Here is a 19,475-nt window from a genome sequence, read left to right on the forward strand (position 1 = left end):
TCCTGAGAACAGGTGAGTAAATCGTAATTTGTAGTTCGGCTGATTTTAAAGGAATATTTGTACATTTCAAAAATGGACACTTTGAAACTTTTCTGCTGAAAACCACACAATGGATTCCTATGGAAGAAAATACAAGTTACTGGTAAGTACGCTTAATATTACTTTTCAGGGTCAGTGCTGGTCTAAAAGATGCAGCACTGGGTTCTCTCCTGAGAACAGGTGAGTAAATCGTAATTCGTAGTTCGATTGATTTTAGAGGAATATTTGTACGCTTAGAATTACTTTTCAGGGTCAGTGCTGGGCTAAAAGATGCAGCACTGGGTTGTCTCCTGAGAACAGTTGAGTAAATCGTAATTTGTAGTTCGATTGATTTTAGAGGAATATTTGTACGCTTAGAATTACTTTTCAGGGTCAGTGCTGGGCTAAAAGATGCAGCCCTGGGCTGTCTCTTGATAATAGGTGAGTAAATTGGAATTCGTAGTTCGGCTGATTATAGAGGAATATTTGTACGTTTCAAAAATAGACACTTAAAAACTTTTCTGCTGAAAACCACACAATGGATTCCTATGGAAAGAAATACAAGTTACTGGTAAGTATGCTTAGAATTACTTTTCAGGGTCAGTGCTCATCTAAAAGATGCAGCACTGGGTTGTCTCCTGAGAACAGTTGAGTAAATCGTAATTCGTAGTTCGACTGATTTTAGAGGAATATTTGTACATTTCAAAAATGGACACAGAGAATCTTTTCTGCTGAAAACCACACAATGGATTCCTATGGAAGAAAATACAAGTTACTGGTAAGTACGCTTAGAATTACTTTTCAGGTTCAGTGCTGGGCTAAAAGATGCAGCCCTGGCTTCTCTCCTGATAACAGGTGAGTAAATCGTAATTTGTAGATCGTCTGATTTTAGAGGAATATCTGTATGTTTCAAAAATGGACACTTTGAAATTTTTCTGCTGAAATCCACACAATGGATTCCTATGGAAGAAAATACAAGTTACTGGTAAGCACGCTTAGAATTACTTTTCAGGGTCAGTGCTGGTCTAAAAGATGCAGCACTGGGTTCTCTCCTGAGAACAGGTGAGTAAATCGTAATTCGTAGTTCGGCTGATTTTAGAAGAATATTTATACGCTTCAAAAATGGACACAGAGAAACTTTTCTGCTAAAAAGCACACAATGGATTCCTATGGAAGAAAATACAAGTTACTGGTAAGTACGCTTAGAATTACTTTTCAGGGTCCGTGCTGGGCTAAAAGATGCAGCCCTGGGCTCTCTCCTGATAACAGGTGAGTAAATTGGAATTTGTAGTTTGGCCGATTTTAGAGGAATATTTGTACGTTTCAAAAATGGACACTTAGAAACTTTTCTACTGAAAACCACACAATGGATTCCTATGGAAAGAAATACAAGTTACTGGTAAGTACGCTTAGAATTACTTTTCGGGGTCAGTGCTGGTCTAAAAGATACAGCCCTGGGTTCTTTCCTGAGAACAGGTGAGTAAATCGTAATTCGTAGTTCGGCTGATTTTAGAGGAATATTTGTACGTTTCAAAAATGGACACTGAAACTTTTCTGCTGAAAACCACACAATGGATTCCTATGGAAGAAAATACAAGTTACTGGTAAGTACGCTTAGAATTACTTTTCAGGGTCAGTGCTGGGCTAAAAGATGCAGCCCAGGGCTGTCTCCTGATAACAGGTGAGTAGATTGGAATTCGTAGTTCGGCAGATTTTAGAAGAATATTTGTACGTTTCAAAAATAGACACTTAGAAACTATTCTGCTGAAAACCACACAATGGATTGCTATGGAAAGAAATACAAGTTACTGGTAAGTATGCTTAGAATTACTTTTCAGGGTCAGCGCTGGTCTAGAAGATGCAGCACTGGGTTCTCTCCTGAGAACAGTTGAGTAAATCGTAATTCGTAGTTCGACTGATTTTAGAGGAATATTTGTACATTTCAAAAATGGACACAGAGAAACTTTTCTGCTGAAAACCACACAATGGATTCCTATGGAAGAAAATACAAGTTACTGGTAAGTACGCTTAGAATTACTTTTCTGGTTCAGTGCTGGGCTAAAAGATGCAGCCCTGGGTTCTTTCCTGCGAACAGGTGAGTAAATCGTAATTCGTAGTTCGGCTGATTTTAGAGGAATATTTGTACGTTTCAAAAATGGACACTTAGAAACTTTTCTACTGAAAACCACACAATGGATTCCTATGGAAAGAAATACAAGTTACTGGTAAGTATGCTTAGAATTACTTTTCAGGGTCAGTGCTGGTCTAAAAGATGCAGCACTGGGTTGTCTCCTGAGAACAGTTGAGTAAATCGTAATTCGTAGTTCGATTGATTTTAGAGGAATATTTGTACTTTTCAAAAATGGACACAGAGAAACTTTTCTGCTGAAAACCATGCAATGGATTCCTATAGAAGAAAATACAAGTTACTGGTAAGTGTGCTTAGAATTACTTTTTAGGGTCAGTGCTGGGCTAAAAGATGCAGCCCAGGGCTGTCTCCTGATAACAGGTGAGTAAATTGGAATTTGTAGTTTGGCCGATTTTAGAGGAATATTTGTACGTTTCAAAAATGGACACTTAGAAACTTTTCTACTGAAAACCACACAATGGATTCCTATGGAAAGAAATACAAGTTACTGGTAAGTACGCTTAGAATTACTTTTCGGGGTCAGTGCTGGTCTAAAAGATACAGCCCTGGGTTCTTTCCTGAGAACAGGTGAGTAAATCGTAATTCGTAGTTCGGCTGATTTTAGAGGAATATTTGTACGTTTCAAAAATGGACACTGAAACTTTTCTGCTGAAAACCACACAATGGATTCCTATGGAAGAAAATACAAGTTACTGGTAAGTACGCTTAGAATTACTTTTCAGGGTCAGTGCTGGGCTAAAAGATGCAGCCCAGGGCTGTCTCCTGATAACAGGTGAGTAGATTGGAATTCGTAGTTCGGCAGATTTTAGAAGAATATTTGTACGTTTCAAAAATAGACACTTAGAAACTATTCTGCTGAAAACCACACAATGGATTGCTATGGAAAGAAATACAAGTTACTGGTAAGTATGCTTAGAATTACTTTTCAGGGTCAGCGCTGGTCTAGAAGATGCAGCACTGGGTTCTCTCCTGAGAACAGTTGAGTAAATCGTAATTCGTAGTTCGACTGATTTTAGAGGAATATTTGTACATTTCAAAAATGGACACAGAGAAACTTTTCTGCTGAAAACCACACAATGGATTCCTATGGAAGAAAATACAAGTTACTGGTAAGTACGCTTAGAATTACTTTTCTGGTTCAGTGCTGGGCTAAAAGATGCAGCCCTGGGTTCTTTCCTGCGAACAGGTGAGTAAATCGTAATTCGTAGTTCGGCTGATTTTAGAGGAATATTTGTACGTTTCAAAAATGGACACTTAGAAACTTTTCTACTGAAAACCACACAATGGATTCCTATGGAAAGAAATACAAGTTACTGGTAAGTATGCTTAGAATTACTTTTCAGGGTCAGTGCTGGTCTAAAAGATGCAGCACTGGGTTGTCTCCTGAGAACAGTTGAGTAAATCGTAATTCGTAGTTCGATTGATTTTAGAGGAATATTTGTACTTTTCAAAAATGGACACAGAGAAACTTTTCTGCTGAAAACCACGCAATGGATTCCTATAGAAGAAAATACAAGTTACTGGTAAGTGTGCTTAGAATTACTTTTTAGGGTCAGTGCTGGGCTAAAAGATGCAGCCCTGGGCTGTCTCTTGATAAAAGGTGAGTAAATTGGAATTCGTAGTTCGGCTGATTTTAGAGGAATATTTGTACGTTTCAAAAATAGACACTTAGAAACTTTTCTGCTGAAAACCACACAATGGATTCCTATGGAAAGAAATACAAGTTACTGGTAAGTATGCTTAGAATTACTTTTCAGGGTCAGTGCTGGTCTAAAAGATGCAGCACTGGGTTCTCTCCTGAGAACAGGTGAGTAAATCGTAATTTGTAGTTCGGCTGATTTTAAAGGAATATTTGTACATTTCAAAAATGGACACTTTGAAACTTTTCTGCTGAAAACCACACAATGGATTCCTATGGAAGAAAATACAAGTTACTGGTAAGTACGCTTAATATTACTTTTCAGGGTCAGTGCTGGTCTAAAAGATGCAGCACTGGGTTCTCTCCTGAGAACAGGTGAGTAAATCGTAATTCGTAGTTCGATTGATTTTAGAGGAATATTTGTACGCTTAGAATTACTTTTCAGGGTCAGTGCTGGGCTAAAAGATGCAGCACTGGGTTGTCTCCTGAGAACAGTTGAGTAAATCGTAATTTGTAGTTCGATTGATTTTAGAGGAATATTTGTACGCTTAGAATTACTTTTCAGGGTCAGTGCTGGGCTAAAAGATGCAGCCCTGGGCTGTCTCTTGATAATAGGTGAGTAAATTGGAATTCGTAGTTCGGCTGATTATAGAGGAATATTTGTACGTTTCAAAAATAGACACTTAAAAACTTTTCTGCTGAAAACCACACAATGGATTCCTATGGAAAGAAATACAAGTTACTGGTAAGTATGCTTAGAATTACTTTTCAGGGTCAGTGCTCATCTAAAAGATGCAGCACTGGGTTGTCTCCTGAGAACAGTTGAGTAAATCGTAATTCGTAGTTCGACTGATTTTAGAGGAATATTTGTACATTTCAAAAATGGACACAGAGAATCTTTTCTGCTGAAAACCACACAATGGATTCCTATGGAAGAAAATACAAGTTACTGGTAAGTACGCTTAGAATTACTTTTCAGGTTCAGTGCTGGGCTAAAAGATGCAGCCCTGGCTTCTCTCCTGATAACAGGTGAGTAAATCGTAATTTGTAGATCGTCTGATTTTAGAGGAATATCTGTATGTTTCAAAAATGGACACTTTGAAATTTTTCTGCTGAAATCCACACAATGGATTCCTATGGAAGAAAATACAAGTTACTGGTAAGCACGCTTAGAATTACTTTTCAGGGTCAGTGCTGGTCTAAAAGATGCAGCACTGGGTTCTCTCCTGAGAACAGGTGAGTAAATCGTAATTCGTAGTTCGGCTGATTTTAGAAGAATATTTATACGCTTCAAAAATGGACACAGAGAAACTTTTCTGCTAAAAAGCACACAATGGATTCCTATGGAAGAAAATACAAGTTACTGGTAAGTACGCTTAGAATTACTTTTCAGGGTCCGTGCTGGGCTAAAAGATGCAGCCCTGGGCTCTCTCCTGATAACAGGTGAGTAAATTGGAATTTGTAGTTTGGCCGATTTTAGAGGAATATTTGTACGTTTCAAAAATGGACACTTAGAAACTTTTCTACTGAAAACCACACAATGGATTCCTATGGAAAGAAATACAAGTTACTGGTAAGTACGCTTAGAATTACTTTTCGGGGTCAGTGCTGGTCTAAAAGATACAGCCCTGGGTTCTTTCCTGAGAACAGGTGAGTAAATCGTAATTCGTAGTTCGGCTGATTTTAGAGGAATATTTGTACGTTTCAAAAATGGACACTGAAACTTTTCTGCTGAAAACCACACAATGGATTCCTATGGAAGAAAATACAAGTTACTGGTAAGTACGCTTAGAATTACTTTTCAGGGTCAGTGCTGGGCTAAAAGATGCAGCCCAGGGCTGTCTCCTGATAACAGGTGAGTAGATTGGAATTCGTAGTTCGGCAGATTTTAGAAGAATATTTGTACGTTTCAAAAATAGACACTTAGAAACTATTCTGCTGAAAACCACACAATGGATTGCTATGGAAAGAAATACAAGTTACTGGTAAGTATGCTTAGAATTACTTTTCAGGGTCAGCGCTGGTCTAGAAGATGCAGCACTGGGTTCTCTCCTGAGAACAGTTGAGTAAATCGTAATTCGTAGTTCGACTGATTTTAGAGGAATATTTGTACATTTCAAAAATGGACACAGAGAAACTTTTCTGCTGAAAACCACACAATGGATTCCTATGGAAGAAAATACAAGTTACTGGTAAGTACGCTTAGAATTACTTTTCTGGTTCAGTGCTGGGCTAAAAGATGCAGCCCTGGGTTCTTTCCTGCGAACAGGTGAGTAAATCGTAATTCGTAGTTCGGCTGATTTTAGAGGAATATTTGTACGTTTCAAAAATGGACACTTAGAAACTTTTCTACTGAAAACCACACAATGGATTCCTATGGAAAGAAATACAAGTTACTGGTAAGTATGCTTAGAATTACTTTTCAGGGTCAGTGCTGGTCTAAAAGATGCAGCACTGGGTTGTCTCCTGAGAACAGTTGAGTAAATCGTAATTCGTAGTTCGATTGATTTTAGAGGAATATTTGTACTTTTCAAAAATGGACACAGAGAAACTTTTCTGCTGAAAACCACGCAATGGATTCCTATAGAAGAAAATACAAGTTACTGGTAAGTGTGCTTAGAATTACTTTTTAGGGTCAGTGCTGGGCTAAAAGATGCAGCCCTGGGCTGTCTCTTGATAAAAGGTGAGTAAATTGGAATTCGTAGTTCGGCTGATTTTAGAGGAATATTTGTACGTTTCAAAAATAGACACTTAGAAACTTTTCTGCTGAAAACCACACAATGGATTCCTATGGAAAGAAATACAAGTTACAGGTAAGTATGCTTAGAATTACTTTTCAGGGTCAGTGCTGGTCTAAAAGATGCAGCACTGGGTTCTCTCCTGAGAACAGGTGAGTAAATCGTAATTTGTAGTTCGGCTGATTTTAAAGGAATATTTGTACATTTCAAAAATGGACACTTTGAAACTTTTCTGCTGAAAACCACACAATGGATTCCTATGGAAGAAAATACAAGTTACTGGTAAGTACGCTTAATATTACTTTTCAGGGTCAGTGCTGGTCTAAAAGATGCAGCACTGGGTTCTCTCCTGAGAACAGGTGAGTAAATCGTAATTCGTAGTTCGATTGATTTTAGAGGAATATTTGTACGCTTAGAATTACTTTTCAGGGTCAGTGCTGGGCTAAAAGATGCAGCACTGGGTTGTCTCCTGAGAACAGTTGAGTAAATCGTAATTTGTAGTTCGATTGATTTTAGAGGAATATTTGTACGCTTAGAATTACTTTTCAGGGTCAGTGCTGGGCTAAAAGATGCAGCCCTGGGCTGTCTCTTGATAATAGGTGAGTAAATTGGAATTCGTAGTTCGGCTGATTATAGAGGAATATTTGTACGTTTCAAAAATAGACACTTAAAAACTTTTCTGCTGAAAACCACACAATGGATTCCTATGGAAAGAAATACAAGTTACTGGTAAGTATGCTTAGAATTACTTTTCAGGGTCAGTGCTCATCTAAAAGATGCAGCACTGGGTTGTCTCCTGAGAACAGTTGAGTAAATCGTAATTCGTAGTTCGACTGATTTTAGAGGAATATTTGTACATTTCAAAAATGGACACAGAGAATCTTTTCTGCTGAAAACCACACAATGGATTCCTATGGAAGAAAATACAAGTTACTGGTAAGTACGCTTAGAATTACTTTTCAGGTTCAGTGCTGGGCTAAAAGATGCAGCCCTGGCTTCTCTCCTGATAACAGGTGAGTAAATCGTAATTTGTAGATCGTCTGATTTTAGAGGAATATCTGTATGTTTCAAAAATGGACACTTTGAAATTTTTCTGCTGAAATCCACACAATGGATTCCTATGGAAGAAAATACAAGTTACTGGTAAGCACGCTTAGAATTACTTTTCAGGGTCAGTGCTGGTCTAAAAGATGCAGCACTGGGTTCTCTCCTGAGAACAGGTGAGTAAATCGTAATTCGTAGTTCGGCTGATTTTAGAAGAATATTTATACGCTTCAAAAATGGACACAGAGAAACTTTTCTGCTAAAAAGCACACAATGGATTCCTATGGAAGAAAATACAAGTTACTGGTAAGTACGCTTAGAATTACTTTTCAGGGTCCGTGCTGGGCTAAAAGATGCAGCCCTGGGCTCTCTCCTGATAACAGGTGAGTAAATTGGAATTTGTAGTTTGGCCGATTTTAGAGGAATATTTGTACGTTTCAAAAATGGACACTTAGAAACTTTTCTACTGAAAACCACACAATGGATTCCTATGGAAAGAAATACAAGTTACTGGTAAGTACGCTTAGAATTACTTTTCGGGGTCAGTGCTGGTCTAAAAGATACAGCCCTGGGTTCTTTCCTGAGAACAGGTGAGTAAATCGTAATTCGTAGTTCGGCTGATTTTAGAGGAATATTTGTACGTTTCAAAAATGGACACTGAAACTTTTCTGCTGAAAACCACACAATGGATTCCTATGGAAGAAAATACAAGTTACTGGTAAGTACGCTTAGAATTACTTTTCAGGGTCAGTGCTGGGCTAAAAGATGCAGCCCAGGGCTGTCTCCTGATAACAGGTGAGTAGATTGGAATTCGTAGTTCGGCAGATTTTAGAAGAATATTTGTACGTTTCAAAAATAGACACTTAGAAACTATTCTGCTGAAAACCACACAATGGATTGCTATGGAAAGAAATACAAGTTACTGGTAAGTATGCTTAGAATTACTTTTCAGGGTCAGCGCTGGTCTAGAAGATGCAGCACTGGGTTCTCTCCTGAGAACAGTTGAGTAAATCGTAATTCGTAGTTCGACTGATTTTAGAGGAATATTTGTACATTTCAAAAATGGACACAGAGAAACTTTTCTGCTGAAAACCACACAATGGATTCCTATGGAAGAAAATACAAGTTACTGGTAAGTACGCTTAGAATTACTTTTCAGGTTCAGTGCTGGGCTAAAAGATGCAGCCCTGGGTTCTTTCCTGCGAACAGGTGAGTAAATCGTAATTCGTAGTTCGGCTGATTTTAGAGGAATATTTGTACGTTTCAAAAATGGACACTTAGAAACTTTTCTACTGAAAACCACACAATGGATTCCTATGGAAAGAAATACAAGTTACTGGTAAGCACGCTTAGAATTACTTTTCAGGGTCAGTGCTGGTCTAAAAGATGCAGCACTGGGTTCTCTCCTGAGAACAGGTGAGTAAATCGTAATTCGTAGTTCGGCTGATTTTAGAAGAATATTTATACGCTTCAAAAATGGACACAGAGAAACTTTTCTGCTGAAAAGCACACAATGGATTCCTATGGAAGAAAATACAAGTTACTGGTAAGTACGCTTAGAATTACTTTTCAGGGTCCGTGCTGGGCTAAAAGATGCAGCCCTGGGCTCTCTCCTGATAACAGGTGAGTAAATTGGAATTTGTAGTTTGGCCGATTTTAGAGGAATATTTGTACGTTTCAAAAATGGACACTTAGAAACTTTTCTACTGAAAACCACACAATGGATTCCTATGGAAAGAAATACAAGTTACTGGTAAGTACGCTTAGAATTACTTTTCGGGGTCAGTGCTGGTCTAAAAGATACAGCCCTGGGTTCTTTCCTGAGAACAGGTGAGTAAATCGTAATTCGTAGTTCGGCTGATTTTAGAGGAATATTTGTACGTTTCAAAAATGGACACTGAAACTTTTCTGCTGAAAACCACACAATGGATTCCTATGGAAGAAAATACAAGTTACTGGTAAGTACGCTTAGAATTACTTTTCAGGGTCAGTGCTGGGCTAAAAGATGCAGCCCAGGGCTGTCTCCTGATAACAGGTGAGTAGATTGGAATTCGTAGTTCGGCAGATTTTAGAAGAATATTTGTACGTTTCAAAAATAGACACTTAGAAACTATTCTGCTGAAAACCACACAATGGATTGCTATGGAAAGAAATACAAGTTACTGGTAAGTATGCTTAGAATTACTTTTCAGGGTCAGCGCTGGTCTAGAAGATGCAGCACTGGGTTCTCTCCTGAGAACAGTTGAGTAAATCGTAATTCGTAGTTCGACTGATTTTAGAGGAATATTTGTACATTTCAAAAATGGACACAGAGAAACTTTTCTGCTGAAAACCACACAATGGATTCCTATGGAAGAAAATACAAGTTACTGGTAAGTACGCTTAGAATTACTTTTCAGGTTCAGTGCTGGGCTAAAAGATGCAGCCCTGGGTTCTTTCCTGCGAACAGGTGAGTAAATCGTAATTCGTAGTTCGGCTGATTTTAGAGGAATATTTGTACGTTTCAAAAATGGACACTTAGAAACTTTTCTACTGAAAACCACACAATGGATTCCTATGGAAAGAAATACAAGTTACTGGTAAGTATGCTTAGAATTACTTTTCAGGGTCAGTGCTGGTCTAAAAGATGCAGCACTGGGTTGTCTCCTGAGAACAGTTGAGTAAATCGTAATTCGTAGTTCGATTGATTTTAGAGGAATATTTGTACTTTTCAAAAATGGACACAGAGAAACTTTTCTGCTGAAAACCACGCAATGGATTCCTATAGAAGAAAATACAAGTTACTGGTAAGTGTGCTTAGAATTACTTTTTAGGGTCAGTGCTGGGCTAAAAGATGCAGCCCTGGGCTGTCTCTTGATAAAAGGTGAGTAAATTGGAATTCGTAGTTCGGCTGATTTTAGAGGAATATTTGTACGTTTCAAAAATAGACACTTAGAAACTTTTCTGCTGAAAACCACACAATGGATTCCTATGGAAAGAAATACAAGTTACTGGTAAGTATGCTTAGAATTACTTTTCAGGGTCAGTGCTGGTCTAAAAGATGCAACACTGGGTTCTCTCCTGAGAACAGGTGAGTAAATCGTAATTCGTAGATCGACTGATTTTAGAGGAATATTTGTACTTTTCAAAAATGGACACAGAGAAACTTTTCTGCTGAAAACCACGCAATGGATTCCTATAGAAGAAAATACAAGTTACTGGTAAGTGTGCTTAGAATTACTTTTCAGGGTCAGTGCTGGGCTAAAAGTTGCAGCCCTGGCTTCTCTCCTGATAACAGGTGAGTAAATCGTAATTTGTAGTTCGGCTGATTTTAAAGGAATATTTGTACATTTCAAAAATGGACACTTTGAAACTTTTCTGCTGAAAACCACACAATGGATTCCTATGGAAGAAAATACAAGTTACTGGTAAGTACGCTTAATATTACTTTTCAGGGTCAGTGCTGGTCTAAAAGATGCAGCACTGGGTTCTCTCCTGAGAACAGGTGAGTAAATCGTAATTCGTTTTTCTGTTGATTTTATAGGAATATTTGTACTTTTCAAAAATGGACACAGAGAAACTTTTCTGCTGAAAACCACACAATGGATTCCTATGGAAGAAAATACAAGTTACTGGTAAGTACTCTTAGAATTACTTTTCAGGGTCAGTGCTGGGCTAAAAGATGCAGCACTGGCTTCTCTCCTGATAACAAGTGAGTAAATCGTAATTCGTAGTTTGGCTGATTTTAAAGGAATATTTGTACATTTCGAAAATGGACACTTTGAAACTTTTCTGCTGAAAACCACACAATGGATTCCTATGGAAAGAAATACAAGTTACTGGTAAGTATGCTTAGAATTACTTTTCAGGGTCAGTGCTGGTCTAAAAGATGCAGCACTGGGTTCTCTCCTGAGAACAGTTGAGTAAATCGTAATTCGTAGTTCGGCTGATTTTAGAGGAATATGTGTACATTTCAAAAACTGGACACAGAGAAACTTTTCTGCTGAAAACCACACAATGGATTCCTATGGAAAGAAATACAAGTTACTGGTAAGTATGCTTAGAATTACTTTTCAGGGTCAGTGCTGGTCTAAAAGATGCAGCACTGGGTTGTCTCCTGAGAACAGTTGAGTAAATCGTAATTCGTAGTTCGATTGATTTTAGAGGAATATTTGTACGCTTAGAATTACTTTTCAGGGTCAGTGCTGGGCTAAAAGATGCAGCCCTGGGCTGTCTCTTGATAACAGGTGAGTAAATTGGAATTCGTAGTTCGGCTGATTATAGAGGAATATTTGTACGTTTCAAAAATAGACACTTAAAAACTTTTCTGCTGAAAACCACACAATGGATTCCTATGGAAAGAAATACAAGTTACTGGTAAGTATGCTTAGAATTACTTTTCAGGGTCAGTGCTGGTCTAAAAGATGCAGCACTGGGTTGTCTCCTGAGAACAGTTGAGTAAATCGTAATTCGTAGTTCGATTGATTTTAGAGGAATATTTGTACTTTTCAAAAATGGACACAGAGAAACTTTTCTGCTGAAAACCACGCAATGGATTCCTATAGAAGAAAATACAAGTTACTGGTAAGTGTGCTTAGAATTACTTTTTAGGGTCAGTGCTGGGCTAAAAGATGCAGCCCTGGGCTGTCTCTTGATAAAAGGTGAGTAAATTGGAATTCGTAGTTCGGCTGATTTTAGAGGAATATTTGTACGTTTCAAAAATAGACACTTAGAAACTTTTCTGCTGAAAACCACACAATGGATTCCTATGGAAAGAAATACAAGTTACTGGTAAGTATGCTTAGAATTACTTTTCAGGGTCAGTGCTGGTCTAAAAGATGCAGCACTGGGTTCTCTCCTGAGAACAGGTGAGTAAATCGTAATTCGTAGATCGACTGATTTTAGAGGAATATTTGTACTTTTCAAAAATGGACACAGAGAAACTTTTCTGCTGAAAACCACGCAATGGATTCCTATAGAAGAAAATACAAGTTACTGGTAAGTGTGCTTAGAATTACTTTTCAGGGTCAGTGCTGGGCTAAAAGTTGCAGCCCTGGCTTCTCTCCTGATAACAGGTGAGTAAATCGTAATTTGTAGTTCGGCTGATTTTAAAGGAATATTTGTACATTTCAAAAATGGACACTTTGAAACTTTTCTGCTGAAAACCACACAATGGATTCCTATGGAAGAAAATACAAGTTACTGGTAAGTACGCTTAATATTACTTTTCAGGGTCAGTGCTGGTCTAAAAGATGCAGCACTGGGTTCTCTCCTGAGAACAGGTGAGTAAATCGTAATTCGTAGTTCGATTGATTTTAGAGGAATATTTGTACGCTTAGAATTACTTTTCAGGGTCAGTGCTGGGCTAAAAGATGCAGCACTGGGTTGTCTCCTGAGAACAGTTGAGTAAATCGTAATTTGTAGTTCGATTGATTTTAGAGGAATATTTGTACGCTTAGAATTACTTTTCAGGGTCAGTGCTGGGCTAAAAGATGCAGCCCTGGGCTGTCTCTTGATAATAGGTGAGTAAATTGGAATTCGTAGTTCGGCTGATTATAGAGGAATATTTGTACGTTTCAAAAATAGACACTTAAAAACTTTTCTGCTGAAAACCACACAATGGATTCCTATGGAAAGAAATACAAGTTACTGGTAAGTATGCTTAGAATTACTTTTCAGGGTCAGTGCTCATCTAAAAGATGCAGCACTGGGTTGTCTCCTGAGAACAGTTGAGTAAATCGTAATTCGTAGTTCGACTGATTTTAGAGGAATATTTGTACATTTCAAAAATGGACACAGAGAATCTTTTCTGCTGAAAACCACACAATGGATTCCTATGGAAGAAAATACAAGTTACTGGTAAGTACGCTTAGAATTACTTTTCAGGTTCAGTGCTGGGCTAAAAGATGCAGCCCTGGCTTCTCTCCTGATAACAGGTGAGTAAATCGTAATTTGTAGATCGTCTGATTTTAGAGGAATATCTGTATGTTTCAAAAATGGACACTTTGAAATTTTTCTGCTGAAATCCACACAATGGATTCCTATGGAAGAAAATACAAGTTACTGGTAAGCACGCTTAGAATTACTTTTCAGGGTCAGTGCTGGTCTAAAAGATGCAGCACTGGGTTCTCTCCTGAGAACAGGTGAGTAAATCGTAATTCGTAGTTCGGCTGATTTTAGAAGAATATTTATACGCTTCAAAAATGGACACAGAGAAACTTTTCTGCTGAAAAGCACACAATGGATTCCTATGGAAGAAAATACAAGTTACTGGTAAGTACGCTTAGAATTACTTTTCAGGGTCCGTGCTGGGCTAAAAGATGCAGCCCTGGGCTCTCTCCTGATAACAGGTGAGTAAATTGGAATTTGTAGTTTGGCCGATTTTAGAGGAATATTTGTACGTTTCAAAAATGGACACTTAGAAACTTTTCTACTGAAAACCACACAATGGATTCCTATGGAAAGAAATACAAGTTACTGGTAAGTACGCTTAGAATTACTTTTCGGGGTCAGTGCTGGTCTAAAAGATACAGCCCTGGGTTCTTTCCTGAGAACAGGTGAGTAAATCGTAATTCGTAGTTCGGCTGATTTTAGAGGAATATTTGTACGTTTCAAAAATGGACACTGAAACTTTTCTGCTGAAAACCACACAATGGATTCCTATGGAAGAAAATACAAGTTACTGGTAAGTACGCTTAGAATTACTTTTCAGGGTCAGTGCTGGGCTAAAAGATGCAGCCCAGGGCTGTCTCCTGATAACAGGTGAGTAGATTGGAATTCGTAGTTCGGCAGATTTTAGAAGAATATTTGTACGTTTCAAAAATAGACACTTAGAAACTATTCTGCTGAAAACCACACAATGGATTGCTATGGAAAGAAATACAAGTTACTGGTAAGTATGCTTAGAATTACTTTTCAGGGTCAGCGCTGGTCTAGAAGATGCAGCACTGGGTTCTCTCCTGAGAACAGTTGAGTAAATCGTAATTCGTAGTTCGACTGATTTTAGAGGAATATTTGTACATTTCAAAAATGGACACAGAGAAACTTTTCTGCTGAAAACCACACAATGGATTCCTATGGAAGAAAATACAAGTTACTGGTAAGTACGCTTAGAATTACTTTTCAGGTTCAGTGCTGGGCTAAAAGATGCAGCCCTGGGTTCTTTCCTGCGAACAGGTGAGTAAATCGTAATTCGTAGTTCGGCTGATTTTAGAGGAATATTTGTACGTTTCAAAAATGGACACTTAGAAACTTTTCTACTGAAAACCACACAATGGATTCCTATGGAAAGAAATACAAGTTACTGGTAAGTATGCTTAGAATTACTTTTCAGGGTCAGTGCTGGTCTAAAAGATGCAGCACTGGGTTGTCTCCTGAGAACAGTTGAGTAAATCGTAATTCGTAGTTCGATTGATTTTAGAGGAATATTTGTACTTTTCAAAAATGGACACAGAGAAACTTTTCTGCTGAAAACCACGCAATGGATTCCTATAGAAGAAAATACAAGTTACTGGTAAGTGTGCTTAGAATTACTTTTTAGGGTCAGTGCTGGGCTAAAAGATGCAGCCCTGGGCTGTCTCTTGATAAAAGGTGAGTAAATTGGAATTCGTAGTTCGGCTGATTTTAGAGGAATATTTGTACGTTTCAAAAATAGACACTTAGAAACTTTTCTGCTGAAAACCACACAATGGATTCCTATGGAAAGAAATACAAGTTACTGGTAAGTATGCTTAGAATTACTTTTCAGGGTCAGTGCTGGTCTAAAAGATGCAACACTGGGTTCTCTCCTGAGAACAGGTGAGTAAATCGTAATTCGTAGATCGACTGATTTTAGAGGAATATTTGTACTTTTCAAAAATGGACACAGAGAAACTTTTCTGCTGAAAACCACGCAATGGATTCCTATAGAAGAAAATACAAGTTACTGGTAAGTGTGCTTAGAATTACTTTTCAGGGTCAGTGCTGGGCTAAAAGTTGCAGCCCTGGCTTCTCTCCTGATAACAGGTGAGTAAATCGTAATTTGTAGTTCGGCTGATTTTAAAGGAATATTTGTACATTTCAAAAATGGACACTTTGAAACTTTTCTGCTGAAAACCACACAATGGATTCCTATGGAAGAAAATACAAGTTACTGGTAAGTACGCTTAATATTACTTTTCAGGGTCAGTGCTGGTCTAAAAGATGCAGCACTGGGTTCTCTCCTGAGAACAGGTGAGTAAATCGTAATTCTTTTTACTGTTGATTTTATAGGAATATTTGTACTTTTCAAAAATGGACACAGAGAAACTTTTCTGCTGAAAACCACACAATGGATTCCTATGGAAGAAAATACAAGTTACTGGTAAGTACTCTTAGAATTACTTTTCAGGGTCAGTGCTGGGCTAAAAGATGCAGCACTGGCTTCTCTCCTGATAACAAGTGAGTAAATCGTAATTCGTAGTTTGGCTGATTTTAAAGGAATATTTGTACATTTCGAAAATGGACACTTTGAAACTTTTCTGCTGAAAACCACACAATGGATTCCTATGGAAAGAAATACAAGTTACTGGTAAGTATGCTTAGAATTACTTTTCAGGGTCAGTGCTGGTCTAAAAGATGCAGCACTGGGTTCTCTCCTGAGAACAGTTGAGTAAATCGTAATTCGTAGTTCGGCTGATTTTAGAGGAATATGTGTACATTTCAAAAACTGGACACAGAGAAACTTTTCTGCTGAAAACCACACAATGGATTCCTATGGAAAGAAATACAAGTTACTGGTAAGTATGCTTAGAATTACTTTTCAGGGTCAGTGCTGGTCTAAAAGATGCAGCACTGGGTTGTCTCCTGAGAACAGTTGAGTAAATCGTAATTCGTAGTTCGATTGATTTTAGAGGAATATTTGTACGCTTAGAATTACTTTTCAGGGTCAGTGCTGGGCTAAAAGATGCAGCCCTGGGCTGTCTCTTGATAACAGGTGAGTAAATTGGAATTCGTAGTTCGGCTGATTATAGAGGAATATTTGTACGTTTCAAAAATAGACACTTAAAAACTTTTCTGCTGAAAACCACACAATGGATTCCTATGGAAAGAAATACAAGTTACTGGTAAGTATGCTTAGAATTACTTTTCAGGGTCAGTGCTCGTCTAAAAGATGCAGCACTGGGTTGTCTCCTGAGAACAGTTGAGTAAATCGTAATTCGTAGTTCGACTGATTTTAGAGGAATATTTGTACATTTCAAAAATGGACACAGAGAATCTTTTCTGCTGAAAACCACACAATGGATTCCTATGGAAGAAAATACAAGTTACTGGTAAGTACGCTTAGAATTACTTTTCAGGTTCAGTGCTGGGCTAAAAGATGCAGCCCTGGCTTCTCTCCTGATAAGAGGTGAGTAAATCGTAATTTGTAGATCATCTGATTTTAGAGGAATATATGTATGTTTCAAAAATGGACACTTAGAAACTTTTCTGCTGAAAACCACACAATGGATTCCTATGGAAGGAAATACATGTTACTGGTAAGTACGCTTAGAATTACTTTTCACGGTCAGTGCTAGTCTAAAAGATGCAGCCCTGGGTTCTTTCCTGATAACAGGTGAGTAAATCGTAATTCGTAGTTCGGCTGATTTTAGAGGAATATTTGTACGTTTCAAAAATGGACACTTTGAAATTTTTCCGCTGAAATCCACACAATGGATTCCTATGGAAGAAAATACAAGTTACTGGTAAGCACGCTTAGAATTACTTTTCAGGGTCAGTGCTGGTCTAAAAGATGCAGCACTGGGTTCTCTCCTGAGAACAGGTGAGGAAATCGTAATTCGTAGTTCGGCTGATTTTAGAAGAATATTTGTACGCTTCAAAAATGGACACAGAGAAACTTTTCTGCTGAAAAGCACACAATGGATTCCTATGGAAGAAAATCCAAGTTACTGGTAAGTACGCTTAGAATTACTTTTCAGGGTCCGTGCTGGGCTAAAAGATGCAGCCCTGGGCTCTCTCCTGATAACAGGTGAGTAAATTGGAATTTGTAGTTTGGCTGATTTTAGAGGAATATTTGTACGTTTCAAAAATGGACACTTAGAAACTTTTCTACTGAAAACCACACAATGGATTCCTATGGAAAGAAATACAAGTTACTGGTAAGTATGCTTAGAATTACTTTTCAGGGTCAGCGCTGGGCTAAAAGATGCAGCCCTGGCTTCTCTCCTGATAACAGGTGAGTAAATCGTAAATTGTAGATCGTCTGATTTTAGAGGAATATCTGTATGTTTCAAAAATGGACACTTAGAAACTTTTCTGCTGAAAACCACACAATGGATTCCTATGGAAGGAAATACATGTTACTGGTAAGTACGCTTAGAATTACTTTTCACGGTCAGTGCTGGTCTAAAAGATGCAGCCCTGGGTTCTTTCCTGATAACAGGTGAGTAAATCTTAATTCGTAGTTCGGCTGATTTTAGAGGAATATTTGTACGTTTCAAAAATGGACACTTTGAAATTTTTCTGCTGAAAACCACACAATGGATTCCTATGGAAGAAAATACAAGTTACTGGTAAGCACACTTAGAATTACTTTTCAGGGTCAGTGCTGGTCTAAAAGATGCAGCACTGGGTTCTCTCCTGAGAACAGGTGAGTAAATCGTAATTCGTAGTTCGGCTGATTTTAGAAGAATATTTGTACGCTTCAAAAATGGACACAGAGAAACTTTTCTGCTGAAAACCACACAATGGATTCCTATGGAAATAAATACAAGTTACTGGTAAGTATGCTTAGAATTACTTTTCAGGGTCAGTGCTGGTCTAAAAGATGCAGCACTGGGTTGTCTCCTGAGAACAGTTGAGTAAATCGTAATTTGTAGTTCGATTGATTTTAGAGGAATATTTGTACGCTTAGAATTACTTTTCAGGGTCAGTGCTGGGCTAAAAGATGCAGCCCTGGGCTGTCTCTTGATAATAGGTGAGTAAATTGGAATTCGTAGTTCGGCTGATTATAGAGGAATATTTGTACGTTTCAAAAATAGACACTTAAAAACTTTTCTGCTGAAAACCACACAATGGATTCCTATGGAAAGAAATACAAGTTACTGGTAAGTATGCTTAGAATTACTTTTCAGGGTCAGTGCTCATCTAAAAGATGCAGCACTGGGTTGTCTCCTGAGAACAGTTGAGTAAATCGTAATTCGTAGTTCGACTGATTTTAGAGGAATATTTGTACATTTCAAAAATGGACACAGAGAATCTTTTCTGCTGAAAACCACACAATGGATTCCTATGGAAGAAAATACAAGTTACTGGTAAGTACGCTTAGAATTACTTTTCAGGTTCAGTGCTGGGCTAAAAGATGCAGCCCTGGCTTCTCTCCTGATAACAGGTGAGTAAATCGTAATTTGTAGATCGTCTGATTTTAGAGGAATATCTGTATGTTTCAAAACTGGACACAGAGAAACTTTTCTGCTGAAAACCACACAATGGATTCCTATGGAAGGAAATACATGTTACTGGTAAGTACGCTTAGAATTACTTTTCATGGTCAGTGCTGGTCTAAAAGATGCAGCCCTGGGTTCTTTCCTGATAACAGGTGAGTAAATCGTAATTCGTAGTTCGGCTGATTTTAGAGGAATATTTGTACGTTTCAAAAATGGACACTGAAATTTTTCTGCTGAAATCCACACAATGGATTCCTATGGAAGAAAATACAAGTTACTGGTAAGCACGCTTAGAATTACTTTTCAGGGTCAGTGCTGGTCTAAAAGATGCAGCACTGGGTTCTCTTCTGAGAACAGGTGAGTAAATCGTAATTCGTAGTTCGGCTGATTTTAGAAGAATATTTGTACGCTTCAAAAATGGACACAGAGAAACTTTTTTGCTGAAAAGCACACAATGGATTCCTATGGAAGAAAATACAAGTTACTGGTAAGTACGCTTAGAA

Source organism: Triturus cristatus, chromosome 1_1 (assembly GCF_964204655.1).
Source record: "Triturus cristatus chromosome 1_1, aTriCri1.1, whole genome shotgun sequence".
Taxonomy (NCBI): domain Eukaryota; kingdom Metazoa; phylum Chordata; class Amphibia; order Caudata; family Salamandridae; genus Triturus; species Triturus cristatus.